Source organism: Molossus molossus, unplaced genomic scaffold, assembly GCF_014108415.1.
Source record: "Molossus molossus isolate mMolMol1 unplaced genomic scaffold, mMolMol1.p scaffold_m16_p_21, whole genome shotgun sequence".
In the NCBI taxonomy this organism is placed as follows: domain Eukaryota; kingdom Metazoa; phylum Chordata; class Mammalia; order Chiroptera; family Molossidae; genus Molossus; species Molossus molossus.
The window spans coordinates 3,664,804-3,678,295 of NW_023425357.1; the positions used below are offsets into that span (position 1 = coordinate 3,664,804).

Genomic DNA, 13,492 nt, shown 5'->3' on the forward strand with positions numbered 1-13,492 from the left:
TCCTCTATGAGAAAGAAGAAATTTAATAAGAATACACTTACCTGTTGAAAATGTTCTTTCAGGTTTATAAAAATGTATTTAAATCTATCATGCAAGTTTTGAGTGCTACTGTTTCATTTTGTTTACATTGAACTCCAAATGGACTGGGGTGGGGATCACAACCTCTGAGATCTTTTTTTTTTTTTTTTTTTTTTTTAATCCTCACCCGAGGGTATTTTTCCATTTTTTGTACAGATAGAATGGGAGGGAGAGAGAGGAAGGGAGAGAGAGAAAGAAACATCGATGTGAAGGGACACATCGAGTGGCTGCCACCCGCACGACCAACCAGGGCCGGGGACAAACTGCAACCGAAGTACATGCCCTTAGCGGGAACCGAACCCGGGTCTCTCCGGACCGCAGGCCGACACTCTAACCGCTGAGCCAAACTGGCCAGGGCAACCTCTGAGATCTTAATGCAGCCCTGGGGACAGGGATCTGGGTAGTTTAGAAGCTATTCTCTAACTTTGTGCAGGTGCTTCAGACCCTGAAGCTGAGACCAGAGAACTGCAGAACAGGTAATTTCTACCCTGTCTCCTTCCTAGACCTCCCACCTCCACCTGTAGCTCATTCAACACTGCCTAATGCTCCTGCTCTCCTCCCTCAGCTCCAGCTTCGCAACTGATGTCCAGGAGCAGAACCGGTGTAATTGTGGAGGAGGTGAGGTCCTGATTGGACACAGAAGAAGGAGTGGTTGGGAATATTCTGGGCTTAGGGGTGAGGAAGCATGAAAGTCCCAAATGTGTGTGGTTTCAGACACATCCCTGCCTCTTGATGAACCTCTGTTTTTTCACCTAAATTGGGAGGGGTGATTGGAATCGAGGAATTTCAGGAATCTTGCATGGAATAGAATCTTCTTTCTCTAGATGCATCTGTAATAGATTTCCAACCTGAGGAGGACAAAGACATGAACAGTCAGGTAAGACCCCTGCCCTGTCTAGGGCACCCAACAGAGACTTGATAATAAGCAAAATCCATGAAATGCATCTTCCTCCTTCTGTCACTCAGTCCTCAGCAACATATGACCTTGCCCATCCTCCTGAAAAAGATACACTCAAGATACTGGACCACTGCTTCTCATTGGGTTTTTCTGATATTATGTGGGCCCCTTTTTTTTGGTTCTTCCACTTAGGTCCCTTTGATTCTTCTTTTTTTTTTTAATTTTTATTTATTAATTAATTTTTGTTACAGATGTTTCTCCTTTTTCCTCCACTGATTCCCCACCCCCCGCCCTTTCCTCAATTTGTTGTCCATGCCCTTTGATTCTTGATTGTTCATATCTCATAATGATAGTGCTGCCATGGACAGTTGTACAGTTTATGCACTTCACAATAAGTCTTGTAGGGTTACTGGTGGGGTCTGACTGGCATGCCTATCCTTGCACAAAGCTCCCTGGAGACTAACCAGATCATGCACTAGTACACTCTGCCTTCCTTCCCCCCCCCCCTTTATTTCCTGTTTTATGACTTTCCCCCAATATAATGGATTTAGATGCACTGGACCCACACAATAATGCACCTTGGGCATAACAATTGGCATTTGGCTTCTACTTCCTCAGAAAATCTGCCAACTATCTTGTTGCCCTCATGTTCAGACAACTCTGTAATTTATGTTGCAAATTTTTATTTAGCCCAGCCAGTGTGGCTCAGTGGTTGAGTACCAAACTATGCACCAAGAGATCGTTGGCTCAATTCCTCATCAGGGCACATGCCCAGGTTGTGGGCCAAATCCCCAGTGGGGGGCATGCAGGAGGCGGCCAATCGATGTTCTCTCTCATCACTGTTTCTATCTCTCTCTTCCTCTCCCTTCCTCTCTCTCTAAATCAATAAAGAAAAAAAACTTTTGAAATTTATTTAATCCCAGATATAGCTAGATTCTCTCTGTGCTCATGAATCCACAATTATTTCCAGCTCTGACCTCTTGTTCGAGCACCAACCTCAAATATCCAAATACCCAACAGCCATCTCTACTGTTTTTCCAGCAGGCATTTTAATATCACAGGTACAATTCTTAAATCTCCCCCCAAGAGTTATTTCTCCCTCAATGTTCATGACTTCCTTCCAAATATTGACATCTTTCTCAATTGTATCCTTTCTAGAAAGGATATCTAGAAACATTTTGTTTGTCATAGGGGGGAGGGGGTACCAATGGCATCTACTGTCCAGGGATGCTGCTAAACATTCTACACTACATAGGACAGTCTCAGAAAGAAACACTCATCCCATGACATATGTCTACTCTTCTGAGTGGAGGAACGCTGTCATAGCTAAAGTAATTCCCTTACATGCTTTTCCTTACTCCCTACTGAATCACTATTTCATTTTCTCCCTAACACCTGTCACCATCCCACATGACCTTGTTCTTTGTTCCCAACCCAGAGACGTTGAAATCCCTGAAGTCAGGACCCTTATTTCTCTTCTCCTTGGCCCTTTGACAAATGTCTCTCTGACCTCTTATCTGTGTCTCTTTATCTATGTCTTTATGTTGATTTTTTGGTCTTTGTCTTTCTTTTTTTTTTTTTTTTTTTTTTTTTTATTGATTAATTTTTGTTACAAATGATTCTCCTTTTTTCCCCCAGTGGTTCCCCCCTCCCCCTTCCCTCCCCGCCCCTTCCCCCGATTGTTGTCCATGTCCACTGTTCATGCCTATATGCATATAAATTCTGTTGTTCATCCCTCTCTCAGCTCCCCACTCCTTAGGGGATTGTCCTCAAACTGTTATGTTCATTATATTCCAGAAATCAGTGAGATCATATGAAATTTGTCTTTCTCTGCTTGGCTTGTTTCACTCAGGATGATACTTTCCAGGTCCCTCCATGTAGTCTCAAAGGACAAGAGATCTTTCTTTCTTACCGCTGCGTAGTACTCCATTGTGTATATGTACCACAGCTTTTTAATCCATTCGTCTACTGATGGGCACTTGGGCTGTTTCCAGATCTTAGCGATTGTAAATAGTGCTGCTACAAAGATGGGGGTACATATATTCTTTCTGATTGGTGTTTCAGGCTTCTTAGGGTATATTCCTAGAAGTGGGATCACTGGGTCAAATGGGAGTTCAATTTTTAATTTTTTGAGGTGACACCATATTGTTTTCCATAGTGGCTGCACCAGTCTGCATTCCCACCAACAGTGTACTAGAGTCCCCTTTTCTCCACACCCTCACCAACACTTGTTGTTTGATGATTTGTTGATGGCGGCCATTCTGACCGGTGTGAGGTGATACCTCATTGTTGTTTTGATTTGCATCTCTCTGATGATTAGTGATGATGAACATTTCTTCATATGTCTCTTAGCCATTTGTATGTCCTGTTTGGAGAGGTGTCTATTTAGTTCCTCTGCCCATTTTTTTAATTGGATTCTTTGTCTTCCTTTTGTGGAGTTGTGTGAGCACTCTATATGTATTGGAAATTAACCCCTTATCTGATATATCATTGGCAATTATGCTCTCCCATACAGTGGGTAGCCTTTCCGTTTTGATGATTGTATCTTTCGCTGTGCAGAAGCTTTTGAGTTTGATGTAGTCCCATGTGTTCATTTTCTCCTTTGTTTCTATTGCCTTAGGTGATGTGTCAGTAAAAATTCTGCTGCGTATGATGTCTGAGATTTTGTTGCCCACAGTCTCCTCTAGGATTTTTATGGATTCATGGGTTACATTTAAGTCTTTTATCCATTTTGAGTTTATTTTGGTGTAGGGTGTAAGTTGATGGTCTAGTTTCATTTTTCGGCAAGTAGCTGTCCAATTTTCCCAGCACCATTTATTAAAGAGGCTGTCCTTACTCCACTGTATGCTCTTGCCACCTTTGTCAAATATTAATTGAGCATATTGCCTAGGGTCCATTTCTGGGTTCTCTATTCTGTTCCACTGGTCTATATACCTGTTCTTGTGCCAGTACCAGGCTGTTTTGATTATGGTGGCTTTGTAGTATAACCTGAAATCTGGTATTGTGATCCCTCCAACTTTGTTCTTCCTTTTCAAGATTGCTGTGGCTATTCGAGGCCTTTTTTGGTTCCATATGAACTTTTGAAGTAATTGTTCTAATTCTTTGAAGTATGACGTTGGTATTTTGATGGGGATTGCGTTGAATCTATAGATTGCTTTGGGTAATATGGACATTTTAATGATGTTAATTCTCCCAATCCATGAACAGGGTATGTTCTTCCACTTTTTTACATCTTGTTCTATTTCATTTTTCAAAGATCTGTAGTTTTCTGCGAATAGGTCCTTTATCTCTTTGGTTAAGTTTATTCCTAGGTATCTTAATTTTTTTGCCGCAATGGTAAATGGGATTGTTTGCCTAGTTTCTCTTTCTGTGAGTTCATCATTGGTGTATAAGAATGCCATCGATTTCTTGACGTTAATTTTGTATCCTGCTACTTTGCCAAATTCATTTATTAAGTCTAGTAAGCTTTTGGTGGAGTCTTTGGGGTTTTCTATGTACAGTATCATGTCATCTGCAAATAATGACACTTTCACTTCCTCCTTTCCAATTTGGATCCCTTTTATTTTTTCTTCCTGTCTGATTGCTGTGGCTAAGACTTCCAGTACTATGTTAAATAGGAGTGGCGAAAGTGGGCATCCTTGCCTTGTTCCTGTTCTTAAGGGAAATGCTTTTAGTTTTTGCCCATTGAGTATGATGTTGGCTGTAGGTCTTTCATATATGGCCTTTATTATGTCTAGGTATGATCCCTCAATTCCCACACTGGTGAGCGTTTTTATCAGAAATGGATGCTGGATTTTGTCAAAGGCTTTTTCAGCATCTATTGATATGATCATGTGGTTTTTATTCTTCAATTTATTTATGTGGTGTATCACATTTATGGATTTGCGAATATTGTACCAGCCTTGCATTCCTGGGATGAATCCCACCTGGTCATGGTGGATAATTTTTCTGGTGTATTGCTGGATTCGATTTGCTAGTATTTTGTTCAGGATTTTGGCATCTATGTTCATCAGGGATATTGGCCTGTAGTTTTCTTTCTTTGTTGTGTCTTTTTCTGGTTTTGGAATTAGAGTTATGCTGGCTTCATAAAACGAGTTTGGCAGTCTTCCTTCTTCTTGAATTTTTTGAAATAGTTTGAGGAGAATGGGTATTAGTTCTTCTTTGAATGTTCGGTAAAACTCCCCTGTGAAGCCATCTGGGCCTGGGCTTTTGTTTGCTGGAAGAGTCTTGATTACATCTTCAATTTCCTCTGTTGTTATTGGTCTGTTCAAGTTTTCAATCTCTATCTGATCCAATTTTGGGAGGTTATGTGTTTCTAAAAATTTGTCCATTTCGCTTAGATTTTCGAATTTGTTGCCGTATAAATTTTCATAGTAGTTGTTAACGATCTTTTGTATTTCTGTAGGGTCAGTTGTTATCTCTCCTGTTTCATTTCTGATTTTATGTATTTGGGTTCTCTCTCTTTGTTTCTTGGTGAGTCTAGCTAAGGGTCCATCAATCTTGTTTATCTTTTCAAAAAACCAGCTCTTTGTTTTATTGATCCTCTGGATTGTTTTTTTGGTCTCTATGTCGTTTATTTCTGCTCTGATCCTTACTATTTCTTTTCTTCTGCTTGCTCTGGGGTTTTCTTTTTGTTTACTCTCTAGTTCTTTAAGTTGTGAGGTTAGGTAGTCTATTAGAGATATTTCTTCTTTTTTGAGGTAGGCCTGTAGTGCTATGAACTTCCCTCTCAGAACTGCTTTTGCTGCATCCCATAGATTTTGTATTGTTGTGTCCTCATTTTCATTGGTTTCCAGGAAGTTTTTGATTTCTTCCTTGATTTCCTCGGTGACCCATTCATTGTTTAATAACATTCTATTTAGCTTCCATGTGTTAAAATGTCTTTGTATGTTCTTCTTGCAATTGATTTCTAATTTCATACCATTGTGGTCTGAGAAGATGCTTGTTATAATTTCAATCTTCTTGAACTTGTAGAGACTTAGTTTGTGCCCTAACATGTGGTCTATCTTTGAGAATGTTCCATGTGCACTTGAGAAGAATGTGAATTCTGTAGTTTTGGGGTGTAGTTCTCTGTAGATATCTATTAAATCCATTTGGTCTAGTGCTTCATTTAGAGTCTCTGTTTCCTTGCTAATTTTTTGTCTAGAGGATCTATCCAGTGATGTGAGCGGGGTGTTGAAGTCCCCTGTTATGATTGTATTGCTATCGATTTCTCCTTTGAAGTCCTCCAGAAGATTTTTAATATATTTTGGTGCTCCTATATTGGGTGCATATATGTTTATCAATGTTATATCTTCCTGTTGGATAGATCCTTTCAATATTATGTAGTGGGCTTCTTTGTCTCTAGTTATGGCCTTCAATCTGAAGTCTATTTTATCAGATATCAGTATTGCTACCCCAGCTTTTTTTTCTTTTCCATTTGCTTGAAAGATTTTTTTCCATCCCTTCACTTTCAATCTGTGTGAGTCTTTTGTTGTGAGGTGGGTTTCTTGTAAACAGCATATAGATGAGTCTTGCTTTCTTATCCAATCAGCTACTCTGTGTCTTTTTATGGGAGCATTCAGTCCATTTACATTTAAGGTGGTTATTGATATGTACTTATTTATTGCCATTTTTGTTTAGTGTGGTTCTATTTTTCTTCCCATTTCTCCTGGTAATTACAGCAGTCCTTTTAACATTTCTTGCAGTGCTGGTTTGGTGCTAATGTACTCCCTTAGCCTTATTTTGTCTGGGAAGCTCTTTATTTGACCTTCTATTTTGAACGATAGCCTTGCTGGGTAGAGTAGTCTTGGATTCAGATCCTTGTTTTTCATGACCTTGATTACTTCATGCCATTCCCTTCGAGCCTGTAATGTTTCTTGTGAGAAGTCAGCTGAGAGCCTTATGGGGGTTCCTTTGTAGGTAACCTGTTGCTTATCTCTTGCTGCTTTTAGGATTCTCTCTTTGTCTTGAATTTTTGGCAGTTTGATTACTATGTGTCTTGGTGTGGGCCTGTTTGGGTTCTTCTTACTTGGGGCTCTCTGAGCTTCTTGAACTTGAATGCCTTCTTCCTTCACCAAATTAGGGAAGTTTTCTGTCACTATTTCTTTGAATATATTCTCTAGCCCTCGCTTACTTTCTTCTTCTTCAGGGACTCCTATGATACGAATATTATTACGTTTCCAGTTGTCCCACAATTCTCTTAAGCTCTCTTCTTGTTTCTTAATCTTTTTTTCCTTTTGGTTTTCTGATTGGTTGATTTCTTCTAGCCTGTCTTCTAATTCACTGATCCGGTCCTCAGCTTCCCCTACTCTGCTTTTTAGACCTTCCAGTGTGTTTTTCATTTCTGATATGTCATTCTTCATTTCTTCCTGTTGGTTTTTCATTTCCAGATGGTTTATTTTCAACATTTCTATGTCTTTACTCATGTTGCTCATGTCCTTACACATGCTGTTGAGCTTCCGCAACATCATGGCTCTAAATTCTAGTTCTGTTAACTTGCTTAACTGCACCTCATTTATTTCATCTTCTGTAGAGGTCTCTTGATCTTTCATTTGGCTTTTGTTTCTGTTTCTCACCATTTTGGTTATCACAGTGGGCTTTGGAGTCTGCCAAGTTTTCCCAGTGGGTGTTCGTGTTTTGCTGTTTGTGGCTCCCTCTCCTGGGTTTGGATGCACCAGGGAGGACCCACTTTAATCCCGCCAAGTCCCCTGTTCTCCGGGAGTCTGTGTGGTTCCAGCGGAGAGTTTAGCAGGCTATAGCGTTAGGAGGGCCCATGCAGGGTGGCAAGGGAGGTGGTGGGAATAATTTCCAGCCAAGTTCCCTGGTCCCGCCCAGTTCCCTGGGGGCCGTGAGTCCGTGGGGCTTCAGCGGCTGCAGAGTTTCCAGGGCCGTGCAGGGCGGGGAGGGAGGTGGTAGAATTAATTTTCCGCCACGTTTGCAGGTCCCACCGAGTTGCCTGGGGGCCAGGAGTCTGTGTGGCTTCAGCGGAGAGCCTAGCCTATCCGGCTACAGGGTTTCCAGGCCGTGCACGGCGGGGGGGGGGGGGGAGGCGGTAGACTTAATTTTCCGCCACGTTCCCCGGTCCCACCGAGTTGCCTGGGGGCCAGGAGTCTGTGCGGCTTCAGCGGCTACAGGGCCTTGCACGGCAGGAGGGGAGGCAGTAGAATTAATTTTCCGCCTAGTTCCCCGGTCCCTCCGAGTTCCCTGGTCCCGCCCAGTTCCTTGGGGGCCAGGAGTCTGTGAGGCTCCAGCGGAGAGCCTAGCCTAGCCGGCTGCAGCGTTTCCAAGGCCGTGCACGGCAGGGAGGGACGCGGTAGACTTAACTCTCCACCGCGTTCCCCGGTCCCACCGATTTGCCTGGGGTCTGCGAGTCTGTGCGGCTTCCGCAGAGAGCCTAGCCTAGCCGGCTGCGAGTCTGTGCGGCTCCAGCGGAGAGCCTAGCCTAGCCTAGCCGGCTGCAGAGTTTCCAAGGCCGTGCACGGCAGGGAGGGACGCGGTAGCGTTAACTCTCCACCTCGTTCCCCGGTCCCACCGATTTGCCTGGGGTCTGCGAGTCTGTGCGGCTTCAGCAGAGAGCCTAGCCTAGCCGGCTGCGAGTCTGTGCGGCTCCAGCGGAGAGCCTAGCCTAGCCTAGCCGGCTGCAGGGTTTCCAAGGCCGTGCACGGCAGGGAGGGACGCGGTAGCGTTAACTCTCCACCGCGTTCCCCGGTCCCACCGATTTGCCTGGGGTCTGCGAGTCTGTGCGGCTACAGCAGAGAGCCTAGCCTAGCCGGCTGCGAGTCTGTGCGGCTTCAGCAGAGAGCCTAGCCTAGCCGGCTGCGAGTCTGTGCGGCTTCAGCAGAGAGCCTAGCCTAGCCGGCAACAGGGTTTCCAGGCCGTGCACGGTGGAAAGAAAGACTGTAGAGTTAACTTCCCCTCTAGTTCCCTGGCCCCTGCCCAGGCCGCTGCGGACCCTGGGCTCTTGGTCCCCTCTCCTGTCCTCGCAAGCCTACCAGGACTGAGTGGGTGTTTCTGGTTAAGTGGTCCTCCAAGGTGTCCTTCAGCTGCCCTTTCCTGACGGTTTGCCTTTGTTTTCCTTGTAAATCCAGTTTGGTCTTGGGAGACGGTCTGGGTCCCTCCATTCACTTCGCCGCCATTTTTTTTTCTCTGGTCTTTGTCTTTCTATATAGATAAATAGATAAAAGAATAGACAGATGTATACACTATTAGTACTGGTATAGAGAATATATACTCCCTCTCTCTATATGTATACAATATAAACATATACACATGTGTATTGGGTAAAGTAAATAAATTAAAGCCTAAATGAAGGTCTTCACGATACCTAGTTTCTCCCACGAGTTCATTTATTTATCCAATAAGTCAGCAAACACTTTGGGATCACTGGGGTGATGGGTTCCAAGCACATTCAACATCCAGCAAAGCAACATGCATTAGATCTTAAGTCTCCAGAATGACCTTCTTGATGTGATATTCTGCCCTCCTGGCCCTCTGGGGCTCTGTCGTAGACTGGGTGATATACACATGAATGCAAATGTACCTGAAAAAGAAACTTGCGTGATTTTATTAGTGTTTCGACATCAACTCTGGTTTCTGAAACAAGTGGAGCAAGGCGAGAAGTCCCACCCCTTCTTGTCTTCCCTCAGCTGACCCCTGACTACAAAGACCCCCAGGGAGTGACATACACCCAGGGGAACCACTCAAGGCTCAGGCAGGGGGTGTCCACCTGGCCTTTCATCCTGTTAGGGGAATTGCTGGACACAAGGGACAGACAAGTGGGAGAGGACAGGCAGTTGGGTAGTCATGTGGATCCTTTCTGCTTCCACTGCCTTGATTATTTTCCACCCCAATCATACAACTGCCTCTCACTCTACCCTCTCCTCTCCAGGAGGCTCCCTCTGAAGACCCCCAGAATGTGACTTATGCACGACTGAGCCACTTGACCCTCAAACGAAAGACAAGTGCACCCTCTTCCTCCCCTATAGAGGAACCGCCAGGTGAGCCCAGCGTGTATGCTGCTCTGGCCATCCACTAGCTTAAGAAGGACCCAGAACCCACTCTCCAGGGAGAGAGCTTGCAGAGACCCTGGAAGGCCCAGGAGCTGCCCCTATGGACACTCAACTACTGACCCCGAGCCCGAGGACATTTTGTAAGCAAGCAGGATATCACGAGACCTTAGAAGTCACCTTATTCTGCAGAAGGAGATAAATGTGAGTTCTAAGTGCTTTTCCAGAAATACAACAACACTCTTCTACATAACCAAGGATTGAAAGAAAAAAATCACCAATGAAGATAAAATCACAAATGAGTGTGCCTCAGTGGATTGAGTGTCATCCCATGGGCTGAGAGGTCCCGATTCGGTTCCTGGTCAGGGCACATGTTTGGGTTGTGGGTTCCATCCCCAGTCGAGGGCTTGTGGGAGGCAGCCCGTCCATGTTTCTCTCCCACATCTATGTTTCTATCCCTCGCTCCCTAAAAAATCAATAAAAACATATTTTTTAAAAAAGATAATGTGACTCATACATCAATCCGAATTCTTACTTGAATAGCAATGCAAATGTTATATATCAAGATCAAATGGGAAAGTTAAGTGCCTCACCAAAAGTATTCGAAAGAGAAGAATGCTTGGCACTCAGCCACGTAGGCGAGCATCTAAAGACATCAAACCAAGAACAACAAGTTCATCCCAAGGCAGTAGGTGAAAAATGTATAAAAATGATATGAATGTATAGTTACATGGAAAGAATAAAAAGGAGGAAAATCCATTGTGTTTGTCTTCCCAGGCTGCCTTAACAGTTCAAACAACAGAAATCTGTTGTCCCATCATACTGGAGGCTGGAATTCTGAGATTAAGGTGCCAGCAGAGTTGGTGTCCTCTAAGGCCTCTGTCCTTGGGTTATGGGTGGCTGCCTTCTTCTGCTGCTTACATGACCTTTTCTTGGTGTGTGTGTGTGTGTGTGTGTGTGTGTGTGTGTGTGTGTGAGAGAGAGAGAGAGAGAGAGAGAGAGAGAGAGAGAGCGCCCTGGTTTCTCTTTTTCTTAATTGATTTTTTAGAGAGAGAGGAAGGGAAAAAGAGATAAAACATCAATGTGAGAGAGCTACATCAATTGGCTGCCTCCTGCATGCCCCTTATTGGGGATCAAGCCCACAACCTGGACATATGCCCTGACCCTGAATCTAACTGGTACCTCTCAGTTAATAGGACAACTCTCGATCCACTGAGCCACACTGGCGGGAGTATCTCTTCTTTTAAGGACACTAACCTATTTGATCAGAGCCCCACCCTTATGATCTCATTTAACCTTAAGTACTTCCACAGAAGCTCATCTTCAAATTCAGCCAAACTGGAGGTTAACTGCTTTACCATGAATGTTGAGGGTGGGGGACATAAACATCCAGTCCATCATGGTCTACCCCTAAGCTCTCCTAATTCAGGTCCTTCTCCCATGCAAAATACATTCACTCCAGCTCTACAGTGCCCCAAATCTCCACTCAATCCAGCATCAATCATCCAGTCTCAAGTGCAGTCTCATCTACATATTGTCTACATCAGTCATGGGTGAGACCTGGGGTAGGACTTATTTTAAGGCCGAATTATCAACTTAAATTTGCCGGCTATATTTGGCCAAACATTTAATTAAGTCACCCCTGATGTGATGGCTGGAACTGCTTCTTTTTGGTGACACCTGTGATGTTGGCTGGTATTGATGATGTTGCCACTCGCAACTGCTTTTCCAGGTTTGCATCCGTCAGTCTGGAGCGCAATCAACTCTTTGCATTGGTAAAGTTATGGAAAGAACTGATCACAGCAGTGTTATTCCAAACACAGATGCATGTTTCAGTGCATGTCTCCTCAAAGTGGGCAATCCATCATTGCACATGGAACGTGTATAGAACTCAAGCAGTGGGAGGTGGTTCGACCTAGCTTTTAGCTCATCACCGTTTTGCAGCTGAATGATTTCGTGTTGTAGGTCATCAGGCACATCAGTTGGTTCCACATTGAACAGTGTAGCAAAGATGTTCAATTCCATTTGTTTACTCTTCACGTTCTTGAATATTTCATTAAATGCCTCAATTAGGTTCGCATATTCAAGTGTCATGGAAGGCTTTTGTCCATCCAGAGTGAAGAAATGCACTGTGTTGTTCTTTTCAAGGTGCACTTTCCACAACCTTAGCTTCAGATGATTTCATGTTTGAAAGCAGGGAGCTTAGAAGCTGGTTGGGGCTCTGCAGCTCAGCTCTGAGAGGTACTTGGTCATGTCCACCATGAATGCTAAATCACACAGCCACTTGCTATCATTGAGTTCCCGGACAGGTTTCCCTTCATCTCCATGAACTGCTTGGCTTCATCCCACAGTTCCTAAAACCTCATAAGCATGTTCCCACGAGTCAGACAACGCACTTCACAGTGATAAACAAGATCACCGCACTCAGAGTCAAGATCATTCAGTAACTCCTTCAACTGGTGGCTGTTAAATCCTCTGCTTTTGACAAAATTTATGCATGCCACTACTGTTGGCATCACATTGTTGAACCGCAATGACTGTGCACAAAGATTTTCTTGGTGTATGATGCAGTGGCACCTAATTGAATCACTTGGATCAAGACTGGGACCGTTCAGTTCTTCCTTGACTAATGCAATGAACCCTTTCTGTGAGCCATCCCTGGCTGGAGCTCCATCTGTAGGAAGGCCACTTAACTTTTTAAATGTTAGCTTAAGTTTTTTCATTGATAAAACAAGTCTCTCAAACAAGTCCTCACCTCTTGCAGGGCCAGGCATGGTCCCAGGGACAGCAGTTCCTCTCGCCTGTCAAACTCTGCAGTTATCCCATGAGAGTAAAACAGGAAATCTTCAGAATCCTTCAGTGTTTTTTCAACATTTTGAGCTAAGTCAGTCATCCGATCTGAGACAGTTCTCAGAGACAAACTAACACTCTGAAACAATGTTCCTGTGTCTGGTGCTCACAACTCCGCAGCAGCTGCCATGCGCTTTCTCAAACTCTCCTGATTCACTCGCTCACTAGACAACTCGTCTGAATATCGTCTGTGTCGCAACGAGGCCTAGAGAAAGCGGCTTGTTGTGGTTCCAAACCCAGCGGAAGAGCATTGATTTATATCCAGACACCTTGGCCTCCCAATTCATTGAGTTGAGTATGTCTTGAGCTCCAGTGACACGCCAGCTTGGCTTTGTCATTAGTGCTAACGCATCACCACAAACTAGGCACATAGGTGTGTCTTTCACTTGAACAACAAAAAACAATCATTTGTCCATTTCTCTTGGAAAGATCGACATTCCTGCATCAACTTTTCTTTGCAGTCCCCATTCGTAGGGTGCCATTCCATTTAAATTGTAATAACTATGCCATATGTGTGGCCAGAGATGAGATTATTTTGCTTTGATCGCTGTTCTAATTCTGCACCTCGATTTGGAACATATCCAATGTTCGTGTCATCGACTCCTGAGGTCTCTTCTGTGTACTGTGATTTCCTTCATCTTCATCCGAGATTCAGTTTACCCCAGGATTGTTGATGGTG

General features: G+C 43.9%; 1 protein-coding gene and 1 long non-coding RNA gene across 2 annotated transcripts in view; both read left to right on the plus strand.

Annotated features, from left to right (window-relative positions):
• The window catches only part of LOC118639337 (leukocyte immunoglobulin-like receptor subfamily A member 2), a 462,866-nt gene that overhangs the window by 399,116 nt on the left and 50,258 nt on the right, over positions 1 to 13,492 (plus strand). The window lies entirely within an intron of this gene.
• Positions 432 to 10,276, plus strand: LOC118639348. Its single transcript, XR_004961168.1, has 4 exons — positions 432 to 554; positions 644 to 696; positions 903 to 955; positions 9,846 to 10,276. It is a non-coding gene; the product is annotated as an uncharacterized LOC118639348 (long non-coding RNA).